Source organism: Poecilia latipinna, unplaced genomic scaffold (assembly GCF_001443285.1).
Source record: "Poecilia latipinna isolate Pla-1442-1.1 unplaced genomic scaffold, P_latipinna-1.0 Scaffold1254, whole genome shotgun sequence".
Lineage (NCBI taxonomy): Eukaryota > Metazoa > Chordata > Actinopteri > Cyprinodontiformes > Poeciliidae > Poecilia > Poecilia latipinna.
In genome coordinates, this window is record NW_015113870.1 from 146,826 (window position 1) to 170,287 (window position 23,462).

The 23,462-nt window shown below is 40.8% G+C and overlaps 1 protein-coding gene across 4 annotated transcripts in view; it reads right to left on the reverse strand.

The window, feature by feature from the left end:
* LOC106961026 (protein NDRG3) overlaps positions 1–21,670 on the reverse strand; it is a 53,887-nt gene extending 32,217 nt beyond the window's left edge. For all 4 annotated transcript variants that reach the window (XM_015054495.1, XM_015054492.1, XM_015054493.1 and 1 more), the window contains exon 1: positions 21,521–21,670. The gene's annotated coding sequence lies outside the window, so the exon portion shown is untranslated. The remainder of the gene's footprint in view (positions 1–21,520) is intronic.
* Between the last annotated feature and the right edge of the window lie 1,792 nt (positions 21,671–23,462).

Consider the following 23,462-nt stretch of genomic DNA (forward strand, 5'->3'; position numbering starts at 1 on the left):
TTTAAACTACATTCTAAAAAAAATAAGTTTCTTCAAAAAAAAAAAAAAAAAAAAAAAAAGCAAAGCAAAAACAAAACAATTACATGACTGTTTATACAGGTGACTATTTCTAATGTGATTTTTAGTAGAATTTAATAAATACTCATAATGAGTGTTTAATTTATCAGAATGAACAGAAAAAGACTAGCAGGTTGAATGTCTAAATTACATTAAAACGAGTCAATTAGCCTTTCTGTTCAGTACCTTACTAAATAACCAATGGTAAGTGTTTAAAAAGCACACGACTCATTTGCATTCATGTGTCCACTTGCTGCAGCCTGTTTCTCTTCATCTTTACATCCCACATGCTGATTAATAGTAAGTGATTCAGCACAGCTGCATAATGACAGCACAGCCAGGGATGACATCTTGAGGGAAAGGGCATCCTTCCAGCCCACACAGGTGTTGCTGCAAACACACAAAGACGGACCGGGCAGACTCGACAGGATGCTCCGAAGCCTTTCTCATTTGTTTTCTCCTTGAAGGGAGCAGCTTGTCCCTGCACTCGATTATAGAGCAACAACAGAGACAGAAAAAAATACGCCGCCTCGTCCCCGAGACAGCTGCTGAAACGCTGCCTGCAGCTCAGCCTCGCCTGGCTGCAGGAGGGGCGGACAGGAAGTAGTGTTGGATTACCTGGCTCAGGTTGCAAATGATCGCACATGAAGCCTGGTCTTTGTCAGTGCCTCAAACTGCCTGAAGAGGTCAGATCACCTTGTGTTATTTAGAAAAAAAAACAGTCTTCATACAGAAAGACGACACTTCATTAAGAGTCAAAAGCTCTACAGAAGGGAACTCTGAAGGACATAAAACAAGTTTTGAAATTTTAATCAAGCGCATCAGCCTGTGAATGTAATGTTCAATAATAGCTAAATGTCCAGGGTGTACAATAAGAGAAATAACCAACCCCAAGGATAAAAGCGTTTACACAATGGATGGATGGATTCTTTCATTAGAAATTTAAATACACACTATTGTGCTTTTGTTTATGAACTGCTGATTGTGCAGAGGTTTTGTACGTCCATTTAATTAGGAAGACAAATTGATGTCCATTCCCCGTTGACAAAAGTCAACAAAAGACTGAAAGAGTCATTTATTTAAAGAATTAATTAGGAAAATTTATTTGAATAAGAACATTTCAAAATTTGGATTTACGTTTTAAGTATACCAGAGTGCGCCGGTCCATTATTCACTGATTTTTCTGTGTAATGTAAATTATTTGTAAAAAATTAACAGATTTTTCACATATTTACAATATTGGAAAGAAAATGCAGCTTGTGAAGCTCAGATACATAGACACAACGCTACTGGCTAGAGTTTACAAAGCAGCCAATGCAGGAGCACCATTTATTTTCCCTGTCGTTGATTGGCTGTAGAGTCAAGAGCAGCAAAGAGAAGCTAACATCCACAGTCTTGGATGCTACCTTCTGCATCAGTGCTAAAATGGCTTTCACTGTCTGTATCAGAGCATATTAAGGTATATTTATAGTTTTAACTATTAAAATAGGCAGTTATAAGTGTTGTTTGAGGGGTTCTCAACTAGCTGCGGATTTTAGTTTTTTGCGGACGACAGTGGAAAACGCAGTTGGAATTTAATTTACTTGCTAGCGACTTTTGGCCGTAAAGTTTACACAGTTTCTACTCAAATTGTGGTTAAACTCTACCCAAATGAAACATTTTGAAATTAGTCCATCGGTTTTATTCATTAAATTAAAAATAAAATCGGTTTTATCTGTGTGTGATTTTCACAAACAAGCACACTGGCAAAGCTGTTCAAACTGCTATAGAAGTGTATTTGTTCAATTAAATGTACTACTGCTACCACATGTATTGAATGTTAACTATTAATTACATAATATTGTTCATCTAGTTTATCATCCAGGTTAAAAAGAAACTAAAAATATGAGCACATTGTAACTTTGGCATTAAGCATTGCTGAAATTGAGTAAACCTGTCAAAATCAACCGTAACTAGGAGGCATGTAAACATTTTCCCTGATGCCTAGCTAGCAGGTTTTACTTTAGCATTAGCGCTGTCATACACTCTTAATGCGTACTGTGACTAAGAAACTTTTTAAACTAAGTCCTATGACTTAGGAAGCCATAAAGACCTGCCTTACTGTTCTTAGCTGGAGGCTGCTAACAGTGGATGAGGAAAACCGTTAACTAAACCAACATTTTTACCATTTTATTAGCATTTTAGCTAAACGCTAAACAAATGTTTTAAGTAGGAATTGTTAGCAAAATAAACTAGATAGTGCAATCACAATTGAACAATTATTGATAATTACATTGAAAAATTGTACTGTCACAACTCACAGAATTTAAATGGTCAAAATTACAGTAATTCCTGTTTAAAGCTCACAAAAGGTGAGGAAATGCAGTCAGGCATTGGGGACCAAACCAGCTGCCGGAACGGAGCAGAATCACTTCCTGAGCCTGAGCCAATCCTCCCTGAACAACCTTGAGCGGCTGGTGTCGAATAACTTTCAAGGTTGCCAACTGTTGAGCCAACTTCCAGCAGGAGGAGTCCTGCCGCCATGACGCCGCCAAGCAATCACGTCTGCCTCGACCTCAGATTAAAGCGACAAAGGTCCGAACAGACATCTGCCTACTGACGGATTATTGGTGTCAGAGGTCGCAGCGCTCAGTCAACAGACTGCGTCTCGCACGAAAACAACCAGCGAAGCAGATGGACGCAAGGCAGCAGAGGCTTTAGATTACATAAAACAATCAGAAAAAACATGGAAAGATCCAGTGCAGAAAGTCTTCAGCGATCACAAATAAGAAGTGAAAACACGGCCGGAGAAATCCCTGCTGACAAATCCGGCTCAAGTGTGGAACTGAATAATATTTAGACAAGTGAGCATGGGAGAAAAAGAAAAAAAAACAAATATTCAGCATGCCTGGGCAGATTGAACGGATCAATCCAATACTTCCTCTGCCACAGAAAGTGGGATAGAGGCAAATGCGGCTTTAATTGTAGCAGGAAAGTCGGTAATTGAGGCATTAATTGGAGATAAAGGTCAGCATACGCTTTAAATGAGACACTGATTGGGTGGCTTTTTCTGTCCCAACCCTACTGATGTCCTACAGATGGGTTACCCAGACATCCTTCAAATCCTCATCACCCTTTTCTTAAATGATACCCGCTCCTCTCCTGATATCAAATCACAACTTAAAAAAACAAAAACAAAAAAAAAAAACATGCACACACCACCACAGTGCACCCATTTCCTTCCCACTGCATGCCAGCTCTGCCGCTCGGCATGCACAGCTGTTGCCATAGAGACAAAGCTGGTTGCTGATGTTCATTCTAAACTGGGATAGACCCATGGGACAGATGTGAGGCAAGGAGACAAGCGATGGAAGCGATGCTGCAGAAGAATGTCTTCACTTTACAAAATCCGTTTACCTCCCGACAATCCCCAAACGAGACGCCAATAATAATAATAATAAAAGAAAGACGGTAAAGCGAGGTGGAACCAGATCAGAATGTTGTCTCCCCGATGACAGCGGAGAAATCTATTTGCAAGCTGTGTAGCTTGCCCCACATTCACACCATACCATGAATGTGGAACAGCATGAGGGGAAGGATGAAGAACTGATCGTGCACGAAACCCTCCATCAAAGAGTGGGATTGCCTCACTCTTGCAAAATGCTTCCCCATTACACCAGACTTTTGTTTAAAGGTGATGAACCAACATACGGTTACATGGTTGGCCCGAGAATCCTGTTCTCCATCTCCATTCCCCTGTATGGTGCTCTGTTGCAAAGGAAGCCTCAACTCAGCTGTAATTATCACACCACGCAGCGAGGGGCGAGGAGGTTGCAGGGGACGAAGAACTGAGTCCAAGGAGGACCTGGTGAGGGAGGGAAGAGGTCCGTTTTCACAGTCAGCGATACCTGTGAGAGATGGGCTGTTTGCGCAAAGACGAGTTCAAATGTGTCGGTTTGATAAACGGATAACACGATTAATATCCCATCTCCTCTGTACTGAGCAAACATTTCTGCTCTCCAACGCATCAACACATTCAGGGGTTTGGATGATGGTGTAACAGGAAGACGGATTTGTGTGTCGGACCACCTGCAGAGCACAAGTGTTTTAGATTTCGTCATGGTACAACAACAAACATCCAAGTTTTTTTATTGAGATTTTATACAGACCAACGCAATGTATCCATAAGTTACTGTTATGATAGTCCTGTGGATTTGTTTTGATCGGGGAGCAAAACTGCAACATTTGTTACATTTTCAGGTGGAGTGGTTCTCTTTTGCACTGTGTCAAATGAACCAAAAACCTCCTCACCTGTGGGGGGCGCTGCACTGAGAACCACTGAAGAAAACTAATCAAAAACCTCTGAAGAAGACACTGAGCACAACTTCCTACTTCAAAAATGGATTTTAGTGGCTGTTGATTATTAGCGGCAGGCCTAAGACGATCACAAAAAAATCACCCCAAAATAAATTTAGGTTTGTAGGTCTTATGTGACAAAATGTGAAAATGTCCAATGAGGATCAATACTTTTGTAAGGTATTCTTACTCTTTTCGGTTCAGGAGGCCAGAATGTGGCACCGACCCACTTTTAGCCTCTTCAATTGGTACCCATTCCCATTTGTCACCATAGTGACACTGACGGCAGGTCTCCCTGACGTCATTATGACGGCGACTCTTCTGATTTCAGGGTCACAGAGGTGATCGCCATCAGCCTGACTCGGCCACAACAACAACGTTGGGCTGCTGAACTCAAACTGCTGAAAGAGGATTATAGTGGAAACAGTGGCTGAGTGACAGGTTGTAGTTAGACCCAATCTGCCACCTGAAACACTCACTCATTTGAGAAAGCATAGTTCGGAATAGTCTTGAATTTCAATGCAAGACAATCTTGGTAATGCCGTTTAATCCTACCACACAGATCAATCAATATATTACATCATAATTCTTATGATTTATTTATTATATTTACTCGAGCCTAGAAAACATTCCTTTATGACGCATAGCTCCACTTGAAGCCTGCTTTAGAAGTTGGTGTTTTGGGAGTTTCTTGCTTCAAAGCCGTTCATAAATTTACATAAATCTCACGGAAGGTTATGCAGAAAACTTTGAAGCTTACAAAAACTCAGAATAATAAACATTGTTTTAACTGCCTGGCACCGAGAGTTGTCAAGTTGTTATGGTAATGGTTATGCCATGTTTTGAGTCCTAGTCAAACACAGAAAGGTAAGTGAAAGTCTCTGGCGAGAACAAAAAGGAGAAAGAATAGATTTTTTTAAATTGTCTGTTTAACATGTCTCATCTTTTATCCAAAGCTCGCTTCCAATTGGTCGAACAACACCTTGTGACGTCTCCTGCCTCAAAACCAGAACAAAATGTCTTAAATGACTGAATCAGAGTTGTCCATTTCTGCCACTTTAAATGATTTTGTTTGCACTTTGCTAAATATTTAATTTATTTATGTTTGGGTTCAAGTTCCTGTAAACACCAGACCTCATACAGACTATCGGTGACTGTGTGAGGCTTTTATGCCTTTTTATTTTTGTGTTTTTATCACGTGAAGAACTTCGAACTGCTTTGTTGCTGAAATGTGCTCAACAAATAAGTTTGACTGAATGACAAGTACATCCTAATCCTGAGAAAAACACCCAAATCTTGTCATTCTTCCCTTTATGTGAGACTATTCCCTCAAATTCATCCGTCAGATTGATTTTCTGATTATGAAACCGACTAATATTTGGTAGATTGTAAGATTGGTTTATAGTCTTAAATTATTCAAAGTAACATAATCAAGTAACATTCTATCCACACAAAATCTGAATTATGCATTGGAGTTTTACTTACAAGCTCTTTTTTTCTTTTCCCTTTTAGAGTCTGGAATTGATTTCACCATAACTTTGTGTTATCAGCTCTGATTGTATTTGACCACCATCTGTACAGTGATGGCTTGGTTATCACAGAAACCTAACGTATGATTGCAGCTCTCATTTTACTTTCCAACCTAAATATTACTTCTGCAAGTAGACTGGGGACACAAAGTCCTCACGCTTCTGTAGGTCTTCTGGGCGACAAAACAAGACCAGACAACGTCTTCCGGTCGTGTTCAGCTGGGAAACCTCCAGGATCACGTCACTGGAAATTTCCTTATCCCCTCTCCACTCTCCCTCCTGTCCCCCCCGCCACACCAACGACTTTTCGTAAGTCAATGTTTACTGTTCTGGGTCCGCAGAGACAGCCATCGGCGGCGGAGTAAAGCTAATGGACTGTGACAAGGCTCAGTTCCAGATTATTGCTCCAACACGGCTCGTTTGGTAACAGAATTAGAACGGGAAAAATCCGTTTGAGCGGGATTTGAGCCCCCGCCTCCTCCACCGCCACTCGTTAGGTCAATAACAAAACACGGGTGAAGTAACGGTTCACTGATCATCTCACTCATGTTGTGTTGTATTGAAATCAAGAGGCACAAAGAAAGAGAAGACCCTGGAAGCAAATCTGATCTGGGGGTATAATCCTCTCCATGGTGGAAAATGTAACCACCAAAGGTCTCCTGCTGGCATTTCCAGCAGACCCCACTCAGACGAAACGCAGCGCACATCCTCACACAGCTCCACCCCCCTGTGCTGCGCGTCTGCTTAATTAAATGACAGCTTGCTCTCCTGAGGCGCCGTCCTCCTCCTTGCAGCTCCCAGGACTCTCCTGACACAATCTTCCCGTCTTCAACAGACAATGTGACAAAAAAAGAAAAAAAAAGAAAAGAAACGATCAAAAGATCCTACAGAACACCCACGTTTGAGTTTAGAAATAAAACCGAGAATAATGTGACAGGATGCTTTGAAACGGCAACCAGAACAGGGAAGTAGAAAGCTTGATTAAGTTTAGAAAAGATAGAAAAAAACAAACCTTAAACATGAACCTCACTCATTGATCTTTCCAGGATTAAAAGGGTCTAATAAAAGCTAAAGAGTGCATTACTATAATTGTCGGCGCCTTTATTAAATAAGCTCCATCTGAAGCCAGTGTGACGCAGTCTTCACAGCACTTTAAGCTCTCCATCGTCCATAACGCAATACAGAAGAGATAGAAAATAAAAAATGTTGCAGAGGTTGTACTCGAACATGAGGCATTACAGACACCGGATCGATACTCCAGGCGCTGCTGCTGAGGCTTGAGAGCCTCAGCACCCAACACTGCCGACCCCCGGATCATTAAATTTACTCCTAATGTGGACGTCTGTATCTCTTTTAGGCAGCCTACAAATAAATCCAAGGTTGTCCTTTTGTGAGGCGAGTTTTATTTGATTAATTTAGGATATGCCTCAATGAAAGGCCATTAATTCAGCACCTCAGGCTTTGTGGTTTACAGCAGCTAAAAACAAATGGAAACACCCTTAATGAGAGCCATTAAAGCTAATCTTTTGGTTTCAAAAGATGTAATTTTAATTGAGATCAAACATACTTTTATATAGCTCTAAACTATTTATTTCCCTTACCCTCTACAGTTTGGAAATGTGATCCTAATAAATACGGCCTACAGTGGACTGCCGCCTAGTCCGGGTTGATATTCGTGGAAAACTTGCGCATGCGTGATTTGTTCATAGAGCAAAATATTCCAAAGAAAATGCAAGTCAGGAAGCTAAGATCCCTAGCCACGATGCTACTCGACATGCCATTCTCTGGAGTTTACAAACCAGCCAATCCAGAGGCAGATACTCTTTTCCTTTGGCAGTGATTGGCTGTACCACGGCCCAAGAATGGAGATGAGGAAGACTGTGGATGTTAGCGTCTGTGGTATTGCCAAGACGGTTTCAGCTTTATGTATTAATGCAAATTAAAGAGTATTTGGTGTTTTAACTATTTGACGAGGAGGCATGGGTCTGATATATTCCATAGTCAATTGGCCTAATAGGAGTGCAACACAAAGCTTTCAGGAAATATACAACTTAATTCTATATGAAGGCTATTTATCTCCATAATTCATAGACAAAGAAAAATAAAGTAAAAAGTAATGAAATTGCAAGACAAGGAGGCACATTTACTCTGCAACAATAATCTTAGCTAATTTAATTATGTGATCCAAAATAATCTTTGAAAATTGCTGAAGAATGGAAAACAATATCAGAAGAAACACCCTAAAAGAAAAAGAGTGCTATTCAGACTGAATGGCCCTGGTGAGAGAAACAGAGTCAGAATCGTAAAATCCAGTCTTTTTCCACTCAGTAAACGCACCATACTTAAGCCCTATGAGGTCACGCTGACAAAACCACTCTTGTGTAAAAGACGCTACTGATTTTGAGAATCAGTCAAGTGTTTAAAAACACGGATCCCGAAGATGCGTAAGAGGTGGAAGAAGCTCCTAAAACAGGAAACCGTATCCTCTAGGACGGTAAGTCAGGTGTTAATTTAGACTGATACTTTTAAACATTAAATAATGCTGCAGAGAGGCTGAATCCATTACCACAAAGTTAGCTCTGTTTTATCCGTTTCAGCTTCCAGCGTTCGTCTGTCATGGAACATTATAGTTCTGGAAATCCTGGCAGCCTTTTCATGACTCCAGAGTTCAGGTAAAGATCTACATTCTCTAAGAAATATTAAAACTTACGCTTTATAATAGAAACTGTGCTAGCCACTAAAATAAGATGGTAGTTGTTTAAAATATGTTCACTCTACAGTCACTTCCTCTTTGCCTTAAAATGATTTAAAGCAACTCCTCTCTCACACAGTGTGACGTCGCTGCTAAAAAGAAAACAATATGTATATTTTGAGTTGAGGCATCACAAACAAAATGGACGTGCTTTGAGTCCTCATTGTGATGAGCTGAACTTCCTGTTGTATCGGCGCTCTTCTCCAGGTCTGCATGCTAACAACCTAGAATCACGCTGTTAGGAAGCTAAATGTCTCACCAGTCTCTCTTGCGTTCTTCGCCGCAGCGATCGGCCGGCAGGCCAGCTGAGACCCGGTGAGTGATTAAGCACAGCGCTGACAAGAAATCACTTAACTGATGACTGATTAGAAAGATCCACAGCCCTCATAACCCCCGCGCTGCGGTGTAATTTAATGACAAGAGATAGCTGGATTTGAACAGAAGCTGGAAAATACAACAAGTCCAAACAAACAGTTGCGTCAACGAACCATTTGCATTCAAATGTGCATTTCAAGGACACATCTGAAAGCGGGAAAATGTCTTCAGTTTTTTCAAAGCTTACAGTTTTTTGTGTGAGAGTGGATACCATTTAGGGAATTTTGTCAATATCATAATGTAAAGTTGGGAGAAATGCTCTTTTTATCTAGGTATTCTGTAGTAAATTTTAACTTATGTTTTCTGCAACTGCGTCTGGTTTGAAGGAACACAGTGTGGAGCTATAATTTTAAATCAAACTATGAAAAATATTCAGACCATAGGAAACTTTGATTACAAAGTCATTCAGCAGTAAAACCCACCGACTTCGACTCAATCAAAATGAAAACACGTCGAAATGTCTGGTGAAATATTAATTACTTTAGTAACAAAAGGAGGACGGACAGAGAACGACATTATAATTTGACAGAAAATGGCTTCTTAACTGGCAGGGCTTAAACCCTGCAAATGTTAAAACGACTTAAAAGTTTTGTATGAATTACAACTTCTCAACTGTCGCAAAATGTATTTATTCCTTCAAGAAAATATGGTTTGCAGTGTAATCCAATCAAAGCAGTGGATGTATTCTGGTAATACTCTCTGTTATGCCGAAGTCTGTCTGAATTAGGCCATTCTGTACTTATTTCTGGTTCATTTTATGCCACATGTGCCCATCTTCTGCAGCAGGTAGCCTGGTCCTTAATCCAGCATGCACAGGTAAGGGAGTGCATCACTAAGGTAATTTAGATTAAATTATATCTGTACCGTTAAGCCAGCCAAGTTTATTTGTATAGCACTTTAAGCAACAAGGCAGTTCAAGGTGATTCACATTACACTTTTATGAAATGCCATCATCAAAATAATCAAATATGTAGATTAATGCTCTACTAATCAAAGGCAACTCTAAACAGGTGAGCTTTTATCCTTGATTTAAATGAACTCAGTTTCACCTAGTTTTCAGTTTTTTGGAAGTTTGTATCAGATTTGTGGAATGCTGCTTCTCCATGTTTGGTTCTGATTTTGGGGATGCAGAGCAAACCAGAACCAGAAGACCTGAGTGGTCTGTAAGAGCGATACAACGACAGGCCTTTAGTGTATTTTGGTGCTGAAAACCAGTCAGTGATTTATAAACTAAAGTATTTAAAGTATTTTAAAGAATGTTCTCTGAGCCACAGGAAGCCAGTGGAAAGACTTCAAGACCGGGGTGATGTGCTCTACTTTCTTATTTTTAGTAAATTATAAAGGGTATTGACTTTTTAGGCAGGGCTGTGAAGACAGTACTGCAATAATCAATGCAACTAAAGACAAATGTATGGATGAGTTTCTCTAGATCTCGTTTGGCGTTAGTTCTTTAATCCTAGTGCTCTTCAGGTGTTAAAAGGCCGACTTTGTAACTGTCCTTATGTGTCTGTGAACGTTTTAGGTCAGAGTCCATCATTACTCCCAGATTTGGAGCCTGATCCCTAGTTTCTAGCTGCAACAGCTTAAGTTCACATTGTCTTCAAAATGAGTTTAGAGAATCTCTACACAAATGTATTTTCTACATAAGACATCCTCTTAATAAATGTTACACTGGAGAGTCTAATTGTACTTGCATGTCTTAACAAAAGAACGAAAAACCCAAACAGGACGCCTGTCACTGTAAAGTCTGTATGCGTATCAGCGAGGAAAAGGCTCGTTCATTAGCAAAGACAGAAACTGGCACAGCATCACGGACTCTGGGTTGCACTGCCTGCCAAAGGGGAGGCCCTCCTCTAATCACTTAGAATTGGAGCCATGTTGGGGGAAAGCCTCGGATGCTCTCATCCATCTAAACAGCACATGACTTTAGCAGACTGGGCCTGTACGCACTGCAGCCACGCAAACACATCCATACACACTTCTTACGACACTGGGCAACACACTGTAAAACACCTCATTACTAGGAGATTCTAAAGATTTAAATGAATTTAAAGGGCCCAAATTGTCCTCCATCATAAAACAGTAGTGTTGGACTTTGTTCATAATGGCATATCCCTCAAATTATCACATTGGACAAGATGCACAATGAGAGAAAGCTTCAGAAATGCCATACTTTCCAAAATGTAGGCCATGATTTCCAGTGGCAGGCTTATTTTATTATACCAATACAGACTCGGGAAGCGACACCAATATCTTCCACTGGCGGAGCGATGTTTCAGACCAGCAAACTGGAAACCATTTATTCATCATTCCCGTAAAAGAGAGGGCAGCGCACGGAGCAGCTGCGAACTCGGTAGGGTTTAGCTGGGATGTGAGTCAGTCCTCTCCTGTCCATCCCTCTTCAGTGCATCCATCTATACAGCCTCACAAAGTTACCAAGGATTCTATTTTAGTCAACTTCATGCATGATTAAAAGGACAATTTCTGCAGTGAGTTGCATATCAATTTTATGGGAGTCCTTCAGATTTGCGCACAGAGGCTCTCTGGTTGTAACCAAAGACTGCAACATAAAACATGAAACAAGGGGGTGAGTCAGTACCCCCTTGTCGACAGACAATTAAAATTCATTTGAAGTCTGCTTTCAGAAAAAATAAAAGTATTTATCCTGTTGAGGAGATTGAAGAGGGTAATTTTTTTAATCAAGCAGTCAAGAGCCCCCCCCCCCAAAAATAAAAGAGGTATCATGATCCCAAATCATAAATGATGCGTTTTGAACATTTTCACAAGAATTTAACTCAATAATACACGGGAAAGAAATGCAACTACAAAGGAAGTATGCCATGGTTCAAGTACATGGATACAAATTGTCTTGTTTACCAGGATAAAATATAAGCGGGCAGGAACAAAATTCCAATTCAGAGGAATTAAGAAATGCCCTCTGTAAGGTTATCCTCACAGTTTATAAATAATTTCCTAGATTTTCAGAAATGAAGCTGCCATTGTCAAATCAAAGGAGGAATTGAAATGAATTCATAACTTTTGGCTAAACTGTTTGTCAGTGTGCTTTGACGATGTGACCCCTCGCATGGTGTCTCAGAGGCAGTGGGATGATTTAAATCCCCTATTGTCTTGGTCCTTGCAGAAAATCTATAAGAATGCAGTTTAATCTCAGCTTGAGATATTTTTAAAGGGCATTATGTATTCTGTTATGTCTAGGAAGACGGTTAGAAATTGGGTTGATCACCATCACTATCACACTACACCATGATCACCATTGGAAGACAATGGGCATCTACAACATTACCATTTGGCAGTGGGGCGTGAAAGCAGGAAAACCTGTGTGAAGTCAACATTCTCCAACACTCCACTTCTGAGCTCTCAACCTCAGTGAGTCATGGAACAGGTTGGAATTGGAGATGTTCCTAGCACAAGGCATTCTGGGTAAAAACAACCAAAACAATCACACAACTCTAGCGCTTGCAGAAGAAATGGTTCGTGGTCTTTTACCAAAGACAAAAGAGAAAACCTACAACTGCTGAAAATCTCATGCCACTCCATTTTTTGTTTGCATTTTGTGAAGGAGGGAGTTGTGTTCAGTGTTTTCATGTCATTTCCTTCAGTGGTCCTTGGTGCAGCCCCACCGCAATGAGGGGGTGAACAGTTTACTCAAAGAGTTAGGTTCGTTTGATACAGTGTAGTGTGATAGCAAACCGCGCCAGCTGAAAATGTAGCGAATGTTGCAATTTTGGTCAAACTGAGTCTACCAGACTCAGTTTACCAGACTAACAACCTCAGAGTTAAAGAGGCCATTTCTACAGACCTGAGACAAACAATCATGAACACACACTTATACTTAAGGGTGATTAATGGTTAGTTTCCACTGAGCGGTACGACATGGATCGGTTAAGTTCAGTGTGCTAGTTTGTCTGATTCCATTGTAAAAGTGGCTGATATCATACCATACCTCATCCCCTTTACCTGTAGCTCCATAGGACAATGGTACAGTATGGTTAAGGTGGAGTTGCAGTCCATTGATTTGGGGTATGAACAACGCGTTAGACGTTTGGGTTCAACCCCGTCTGCCCATTGAGAGTCCACTTGCCAGTTGGAAACTAGGCATGAGAGAAACCAATTAACCTAATATGAATTGATGTGCACAGCAGGAGGAATGTGGGAGAACCAGGAGAGAATGCAAGCAAGCATGGGGAGATCATGCAAACTCCATGCAGAGATCCAGCAGCTTCTTCCTGCAAGTTGACAGTGCCAAGAATTGGATGAAAATAAGTATTGGCAGATAAGGCTTTACAAAAACTAGAGATGGGAAATTGGCCACAAAATTATTTTGCTAAAGGATAAAAAAACGCAGAGCAGATAATTGCTAAAAATAAAAAATAAAAAAAAGAACATTGCCAACAAAAACACCAAAAATAAAAAAATAATATCTCTGTTCTAATAGGTGAAAGTGAGGTCTGAGCCCAGCTGAATGTGCCTCTCCTGGCTGAGCCCCTCCTTCTATTCAGCTATAAATAAAACTGAATGGCTGCCGCTGTCAGCCCTGCACTCAGAGCTGCTAATAGAGTACCTGTCCCTCCGCTGCTACACTAAGCGAGCTGCAGGTCTGTCGGGATTTCCTCAGCCATGGTTGGCCATGTAGAGAGCACTGGCAAAGACAAAGTGTCTGAGAGACTCAGAGTGTGTGTGTGTGTGTGTGTGTGTGTGTGTGTGTAGCCAGCGGATGTGAGGAGTGCAGTTTCCAGAGCAGAGGAGCCCCGCTGGAAGCCCAGCAGGATCCGCAGAGCGCGGTCAGACAAGGGCAGATGTGGCGACAGCGGCGAGGCCATCTGTAAACCCTGCTCACGAACTGACCGACTGAGACAGAGAGCGCTCGACGGGATGGGCCGAAACGTGAGATACAGGCTTCAATAAAACATGAACACAACACGGTGATACCTCTACTGACAGGCTGGCTGTGAGAACATGAAGAGCTTTACATCCCAACACGTCATATTTCAGTGTGAGAACCAGCACTGGGATGGCCTTTCCTCACGGGAATGCGTCTTCGGCTAATAGAGTTATCCGTGTGGTCAGCCTGGCTGTCACAGTGACTGATTACTGACAATTCAATCTCCAGAGAAACGCCGGGAACACTCCTGCACCGCCCCGCCGTTAGCAAACACTGGCTATGGAGGCCCTGAGTGTCCTTGGCAACCATTCAAGAGGAGGTCCCCTCCCTCCGCCTTGTCCTCTCCTTGCCAACGCCATCCAAAGCTCAGCTGGTGGCGGCCCTGAACTCAAATGACCTTTCAGACATCATTTACATGAAGTCATTCTGCTTTCATGACTTGATCCGACATGTGGAAAACAACAGGCAGCTGAAGCTTTCTGTGCGGAAGCAAAGAGTAATATAAACCATGGAGATAAATCCATCAACGGCAGAATAAATCAATAAAGATGTATGTGGTGATAGACACGTGGTCGATATCAATAGATAATTTGTCTGACAGAATCTTCAATAATTTCACTCCGATCAGGACCGGCTGATCGGAGCATTCGGGGGGACGTAGGCAGAGAAAATGCTTTTGCTGCTCAACCTCTCAAGGCCAGCTAAGCAAGATTGGTGGCATCAACTCACTCACTCACTCACTCACTCATTTGTTACCCAGCAACAACCTGTTGAATAACGTGGGCACCAGCAGTTTAAGTTTTTGACCAAATCATAACTGCTTAAAAATAAACAACAGCGTGGAGTGAAATGTCTGGATAAAAGAGAAAAGGTCAGGGTACCACTTTGGCAATAATTATCAATATCTACCAATGTGAAATGCTTATGTTGTGATACATTTTTCAGCAATATCGTCCAGCTCTACCCATCCTTAGCAGACACACACATGAATCTCCAAGTCCTGGCTCACACTCCGTCCTGAGAGATCTACCGCCTCGTAGTGAAACTGTGTGTGAACGTTTTCTCTGTGCGCATCAGAAAGAAACCTGCGGCCTGAGCAAGAGCATCTTCAAAACACCAACAGTCAACGTCCGGCAGGGCCAGACGAAATCCCTCAGGAGGACGAGCACACCGTAATGCAGGTCAGTGAGTCTTTATACGAGGCTCTTGTGACAACATCACTTTTAAACATCAGGCTCTGGAGAAGTATTCATGCCCCTTTAACTTCACTCTGCAAGACTTTCTTCAGCTGAACAGAAACAGAACTGAAGTTATCATTTTAAGACCCAAAGAGGAACTATCAAGAGTCAACACACAGCTTCAGCAGTTACTGTTAAAAAAAATTATCAGGCCTGAAATCTGGATTTAGTCATGATGGACTCAGGCCTGAGCCTTCAGAGTCACATAAAGACAGTTACGAAGTTGGCTTTTTATCACCCGAGGAACATTTTGAGGATTAAAAGACTAATCTCAGGGGTGCTGTGGTGGTGCAGGGACAAAGCACAACCCATCTATTGAGGCCTTAGTCCTCATGCTGGTGGATGCAGGTTCGATTCCTGGCCTGGTGACATTTGCCGCATGTCTTCCCCCTCTTTCCTTTTGAACTACTTTCAAATAAAGGCCACTAGAGCCAACAAAACCTTAAAAAAAGGACTAATCTTGCAGCAATATCTAGAAAAACTCATCCATGCATTTATCTTTAGTTGCATTGATTACTGCAACATGCAAGGCAGAGATGTCTTTACATGTCTGCCTAACAAGGAGAAGCAGCATTCAGGTTTTACGTTCCACTACATCTGGAACAAACGTACAGAAACTGCAAAACAGACGAAACACTGACATTCTTTAAGTCATGGCTAAACACCCACCTGTTTACACCTGTTCTTAACTAATAACAATTGGAACATCAATTCTAGTCTGAAAAACAACTTTTCATTTATTTTGTCACTAATACGATGCTTCTTTTTTATGCTCGTTTATAGTGTTAAAAGCCACAGTTGAAAGAACACCGCAAGAGGTTGAAAGTACGGACACAGAAAACAGGTGGAACAACAAATCAACTATTTTTCCAACCACATATATTCCTGCTCTACTTTGTGTTGGTCTATTAAATGAAACCTCAATACAATACATCAAAGCTGGTGGTTGCAGCATGACAAAGTGTGAAAAAGTTCCCAGGCAGTGTATTGGGGGGCATGTGAATCCTGGATTTATTGTTTTGGTTCAACTAGCTTAAAACCTGAGCTTTGTTTCTCCCCACCCCCACCTGCTGCCGTTACAGCTGATACTGAAAATGGAGACCGACAGAACCCAGGCTCCAGCAGGGGAGCCTTCCACCGCATGAAATCCAAAGACTCTCCTTATTGCCTCACTCAAGATACACTGTCTCAGATACAATTCGAGCCATTGCCTCGCTTTTCTTCTTCGCCATCAGGAAACTCAGCATTCCCATCGTCCCAACAATCAAATAAAAACATCAAAGAAACCTCTGGAGCCGTCTGAAATTCCAGCCGGCCTTGTTCCGGGAGACATATATTCTCCTGGAAGAGGTAGTGTCCGTTGCTTTAGCAACGCTTTGGCTGTAACTCGAAGCTTGGAACGTCTTAGATTACAAATGACTTCTAGTTAAAAACGTGCTGCGCCTGTGCAGAGCAACGGAGCGAAGGGTTACGGCTGACATAGGCACATAAAAAACAATGTTGACCTGGTGTGCTGTGGTGGTGCAGGGGTTAAGCACAACCCACATATGGAGGCCTGAGTTCTCGACGCAGCTGTCACAGGTTTGATTCCCGGCCTTGGCAACCTTTGCTGCATGTCTTCCCCCTTCTCTTGTTACCCACTTTCCTGTCAATTAACTATCAAATAAAGGCCAGTAGAGGCAAAAAAATCTTTAAAAAACAATGTTGACCTTATTCTCACGACGAAAAACAAACGGCAAACTGAGTAGATGATAGCAGGCGTTTTTGTTTTTGAGAAGGTCAGAGAAGAAGTCCACTTGAAACTGGTTGTAGTCATGAAGGCTGGTCAGCATGGACTTGTGTGGTGACCTGTTAGTAAATCTAATCATTAGTAACTGACCAGAGAAGAGCCAGTAACCAAACTCAAACTATATCAAAGTTTTAAAAAGTTGCAGCATCAAAACTTTTTGACATTTTCTGTCTTTTTAAGGAGACCACAGAGAGAGCAGCGGCATGACGGAAGTTTTCACAAATACCAGCGAACTATCCCCTCTCCCCCACCTGCTGCTACGCTTTTTTTGTCACCTCTGTGACCTTTGCTTATGATAAAGAGAAACTTTCAGGGATGAACAATATATGAGTGCCAACATCAGTTTCAGCTGATATTAGTCATTTATCAGTATATCTTAATGTACCGATATTGGCACAAACTTTCATATCGGTGCATCTCTAGAAACTTGTCTTTAAAGCAGCGGTTGCTATTGTTCAGATAGCCTGACTAAGGAACGGCTAATATCAAGTAGAGAAAAAAAAATGTCCTTTGTAGTCCCACAATGGGTAAATTCTACTGTAACAGAGAAAAAGTGACAATTGATTGATTAATATGTAAAACTTTAATTAAAAATAGCATGCCATATCGTAAAATTTACAACATTAAATACTCTGTGGTTACTAAAAACATTGAGTACTACAATCTAAACAAATGTGCAACCGAGTAGGATCATTTTTACTTTAAAAGGCACTAAGTATCCATGCGCACTTAAAAACTGATATTACTGATAATAAAAATTGATAAGAGGGGAGATGTTATTAAAAATGGATTAATAAATTAATTAACTGATTAAGTTCTTATTGCAACAGACTTGCCACTCACCGATACAGAAATGGCTAACTTTTAAGTCTTCTCCCAGTAACGACTTCCACACAGAAGAGTCTTGCTCCTAGTGCAACCTCATATAATCGGCATGGTGCATTCACTGCTCAGAAAAAGACATAGTTTTCTGAGTTTCAAGTCATTGAACGGCACCAGTCAAGTTTAAGATCAACAAATTACGGCCCCATCTGTCAGTTACTGTAGTAGTTTTCATTAGTTTATTTATTTTATTTAAGAAGCCAGATTAAAAAGCCACTATGTGACGTTTATGAGAAAACAAAGTTAAACCTACAGTTTAAATGCACGTATATAAATGTTGCACAGTAAACAATGTAACATGTTTCTATTTTGAATGAGTATTTTTTATTTAGAAATATGAAAACATCAAGAAAACTGCAGCTGAACATTTATTAGAGAATATATAACTTTTTATTAATAATTCAAACAGCAGCTTTAGAGTCTGTGCATGCATCAACAGTAAGGTCTGACCAGGCCTTCCTGTTACAGGTGTTTCAGGTTTGGTTCTCTGCGTCAAAACATGGATCGAGTTTTGGCCCAGCCTGAATTTAGAAACAGCAAAAGCTGAGGTGAAAAAAAAAAAAAACAAGTCAGACTGACTGTCAGCATGGAGGCTTAATTACTGTCTCTATCCCTCCACTGGGTGTTACGGCCTGACATTCATCCCCTGCCACTGCTGCAAGGAATCCTCTTCCACACAAGAGCATTTCTGCCATTTTATGTGCTCGCTAATCCCTGCAATACATCAAGTTTACGCTGTAATCCGAGCTGAAAAGGGCTTTAATATTGGTTTTGCTTAATGCGGACATCCTGAAATTATTTCACATGGTTCACGGATTGTGTTGTTGTGACAAAGAGGGGCCGGGCGGCAGAATTATTCTCAGAAGAGAACAGACGAAACAGATGGGGCTGTAATTTGTGGATCTTAAACTTGACTGGTGCCGTTCAACGACTAGAAACTCAGAAAACTACGTCTTTTTCTGAGCAGTGAATGCAGCATGCCGATTATATGAGGTTGCACTAGGAGCAACACTCTTCTGTGTGGAAGTCGTTACTGTGAGAAGACTTAAAAGTTAGCCATTTCTGTATCAGTGAGTGGCAAGTCTGTCGCAATAAGAACTTAATCAATTAATTAATTTGATTCCCATTCTGATGATTAATACTTTTTAATATTTTAATATCATTTCCTTTTATTTAGGATATTTAAATTCTCTTTCATTTCCAGTGTGGGGTGTTGTAAACAAAATGACAGGTTAGTAGTCTTTGACAATGTGGATGAAGATTATTATCCCATTATCGATACATTTCTTGAAAATGGTCTCAAAACAGACAAATTACCATCTATCGCAATAATTTCTGGGCCAGTTCATCATCTAGTAAAATGTATTCTGACAGGCTTAGGTGTTCTTGCATTGTTATTCCATTATCATCACATTAGCTGAAAATCATCTCAAAAATATTATTGTTTATCGCAATAATGTCTGACAATTTACCATCCAGCAAAATTTGTTATCTTAACAGGCCTAGTGAGGAGTTTAAGATGAAGTCAGAGAAAACTCAAATTGTTTTGGAAGCAATTTGAAGGGAAGCTGTATTTTCTGACTGCTGCCACAAATCAATTCAATTCAACTCAGACAATCAAACTTCAGCAGTTGCTGCTCATTTCACAATTTGAGCATGTTTTTCTATCATGGGTCGTCTCATACCTTTTCCACCTAATAATTAGCCCCACCCCCCCACCTCGAGGACATTCGTTCACCAGTTGAAGGAGTGACTTGGCCTGGGGCGGACCTGGGCAGACAACAGCAAGGCCGGCCAGCAAACCTGCTCCGTTTCGTTCTTTTGAACCCTTCAGCCTCTTTCTGTCACGGAACATGCTGGATTTATAAACACTGGGAGGCTTTTGGAAATCTCCAAGTTAAGCTAAGGATCTGCATAATCTCAGGAATGCAAACGGAGGCTGATGTTTTTAGTCATGTTATTGACACTATTAGTGCTAAACCCTGCAATATAATCCCCAAATCGATAACAATTTAGTTTTCACAAAGTCTGTTGTGTAGCGTGATGTCACCTTTGCTACTTATTTAAATCATTAATAACAGCTCATAGGGGGAACTTTTTTATGCTGTTTACTTATAATTTTTTATAGACAAATTGGAGTTGGCTAGTATTTTTCTCAGTAGGTAAAAGCTTAAAAAATAATATCTTATGGGTGTATCTCTATGTAGGGTCCTTTTGCTTCAGTCTTAACACACTAAAGCAAAATGTTTCCAACAAAATTAAACACCCTGGGGACAACATGTGGATTAATGAACAACTTCTGACCGTCCCGTTGGTATGGCAGTGGATTCTCAGTGTAATAATCAACCAACACGCTTCGACAACATGGCCGTAAACCTCTTATTACCCCGGAAAGCCTGATCCTGTGGAAAGACGCCAGCTTTGGTGCTAATCTGTTATCTGGTTGCCTTTCTAGGTGGAGCAACGGTCCTCAGCGGTTAATGTTGCGAGTGTCAACAAACTCATGGTTGCTGCTTGTTGTGCGAGCTGTACACACTACTCATACTCTGCTGTGATGCGTGATGCGTACGCTGTGGGAGATAGAGAGCATGACTCAAACAGCATGATGATGAAATATGGACTGAAGAATACAAATGGATTTGAAGAAGTCAGAAGAAAAAAAAAAAGGTCACAATGACCTTCCAGTGTTACCATCTTTCAGTAAAATTAGAGATAAGTGAAATTATGTGTGTGTCTTGTGGTTTTAATCTCAAACTATACACTGAGGCCAGCCCACGTGGTGGTTTTTGACCCTGCCACCTGTGTGACCTTCGTGTGTTGTCCTGCTGACATTGGAGTTCATGACGTGTGAATGCAGTGAGCCGATCTGCTTGATAATGATAGATATTAGCAGTGAAAATAGATTAATTCTGACACAAATAGATCAAAACTTAGTTTTGTTTTCTTCACAAAAAGAAGAAAGCAAATCTAAACATCGTGATCGTATAGTCCCGTCATAATCAACTAGTGAGAACTTTTATTTTGAGGTTTACATTCATTATGTTTCACTATTGTTATTTTAAAGTTGTATGACGTATTCTGCTAAAATCACGTTTGCTGGGAAATGTGTTTCGGTAAGAGGTTGTCATAAATATAACCTGTTAGCTCGTTTTTTTTTTTGTTTTTTTTAGCTCGGTTTATAAAAAGGTGAACGCATCGTGACAGGCCTTGTTCCATTTTTTTTTCCCTGTAAAAACTAAAGCTATTTTAATCCGTACAAGATTACAAATATATATATATATATATTCCTACTTAGCATCCCGATAAAAAAATAAAGAAACGAGCTCCTGAGTGTGTTAATGTCGCATCTCTGTGAGAGAGGAGCAGCACTCGAACTCGATCCAGTTCAACTGCAGTTTTTCTTACTGAACCGCTCCACTATGTCTCATTTCAGCCCTCCCGGGGTTCAAACATGTGGCTTTAAGCGGTAAATTGGGACTTTTTTTGACGCTTTCACCACGAACGCAGTTCGCCTAAAATAACAGGGTAACATATAGACGAAAAGCAGAGCAAGCTGTACTGTATCCAGAAAGCTGAGGTAATCCGCCTGTAGCATCGGGCACATCTGTAACTGTGGTTAAATTGAAGATGTTCCGGGGTAAACACGGACATAACACTTACCTCTACGGTGAAATGAGCTTCCGGTGAAATAAAGTTTACTCCCCGCTTGATAAATTGCTGAACAGCAACAAATAAATGTATATTATAAGCTGTAGAAAACAAGCAGCTTCTGCTTGCCGCTTCCTCTCTACGACAGCCTGTATATCTGAGTGACTGTGGGCGGAACTACACGCTGCGGAGGAGACACAGCGGAGGAGCCAATGAGAGGAGGCGGCACAGCAACACAGATAGAAGGAGGAAACAGGAGTTCTCACTCCGCTCGGAAGAACAGACTCTCTTAAAAATCACAGTAATTCAATTTAAAAAGGAAAGCTAGCACATGACTTGCCATTTCAAATACATTGATATGTTATATGTTTCCAGGGACTGTTTCTGTTAATTTTAATAGTTTTAGTAGCTAAATAAAGAAACGCCGATTTAGTTTCTCAGAAATTACAATACTTTGCAAGAACAACAACAACAAAACATTCAATATATAGGTCTTATCGTCTTATCTTATAGAAAGCTGGCTCTTCAGAGTGCTGTTTCCTTTACAATCCATATTAGAGAATTTTGCGATACGAGTCAATGTGGCTGAATATTGCGATTACCTGAAATACATAAACTAGCACTGTTATGTCTTACTTCTTCAAATTTGTTCCTGATGTAGACTCACAGTAAGTTAATTCAACTGCTGAAAAAAATTGATGGTATATAAAAAATAAATTGTGGTGAGATAACTTTGTCAAACATTCTAATGGCTCCGAGAACACTTTCTGCTGCAGTATACTCCAAACATAATTAAATATACAACTGCAGTAAACTGCTGAACACGAGGTATTTAGCTAGAAACTTACTGCAGTTTGAGCAATTCTTTGCAATACCAATACGATGTACAGTCATAACAATAAATTTGTGACTTCTTGTATAGCCCTAGTATTCATTCATATTGTTTAATTTAGTTTAGTGAAAGGAAAAAGTGCAGTTGGGAAAACCCCACAACCAAAAGGGCCAATTGCAACGTTCAGAGGATTGTGAAGTAAAATTGAAAGGGAAGATTCATAAGTTATGTCTTCTGTGCCAGAGAAAAAAATCAGCTAGTTGCTTATCCAAGATCAGGTGAAGGGATAGGAATGGCAGGATTCATGAGGGAACCCCAGTGATCTCTCTTAAGGAGACATCCACCAGGTCATAATAGGAGCTCTCAAGGCGTTGTTGGGATACATAGTCCCTCCAAGTGACTTCTGGGTCTTCTCTTGTGTCCAATCCCAGTGGGACGTGTCTGGAAAACGTCCAAAGGGAATCGACCAGAGGGCTTCTTGATCAGACGTCCCACCCAGCTTAGCCGACTCCTTTCAATGCGGAGAAGCAGCAGCTCTACTTTGAACTTCTCATGGATACCTTCTCAGCCCATCGCTAAGGTTGAGTCCAGCAACCCAACAGAGTGAGCTCAGTTTGGTCGCTTCTATCCAGGATGTTTTTCTTTTGGTCCTGATCCATAAGTGATGGCAGGAACAGACCAGTAAATCAACCTAGAGTAAGCCTTTCCAGGGAGGCTGAGAAGTGCGACACCCTCGATACCTAGCACCTGCCTGCTCTGCCAAAAGATACAAATGCCGGATTTAATTACCCCTGGTATCTTTGTGTTTGATCGGCCAGCAAACCCGCCTGAAGTAAAACTGAGAATTTATTGGGTTTAACCAACAAAGACTAGACCCAACAATGCAGATGATCTAAAGGCCACTATTAAAGCAACCTGGGCATTATTGCTTTAAAAATTGTGTTATTGGCATTATGTAGAGTTCCAACTTTCAGAGAAACTGAGTTTTGGAATCACATAACCTGATTTATGCTAAAAATTAACAGGAATAAGTACAAGTAAATACTCAGGTTCTTAAATATAAAAGAAAAAAAAAATCCACTTCAGCCACTTCAGTAAAGTGGCAGAAATAGGACATGCTGT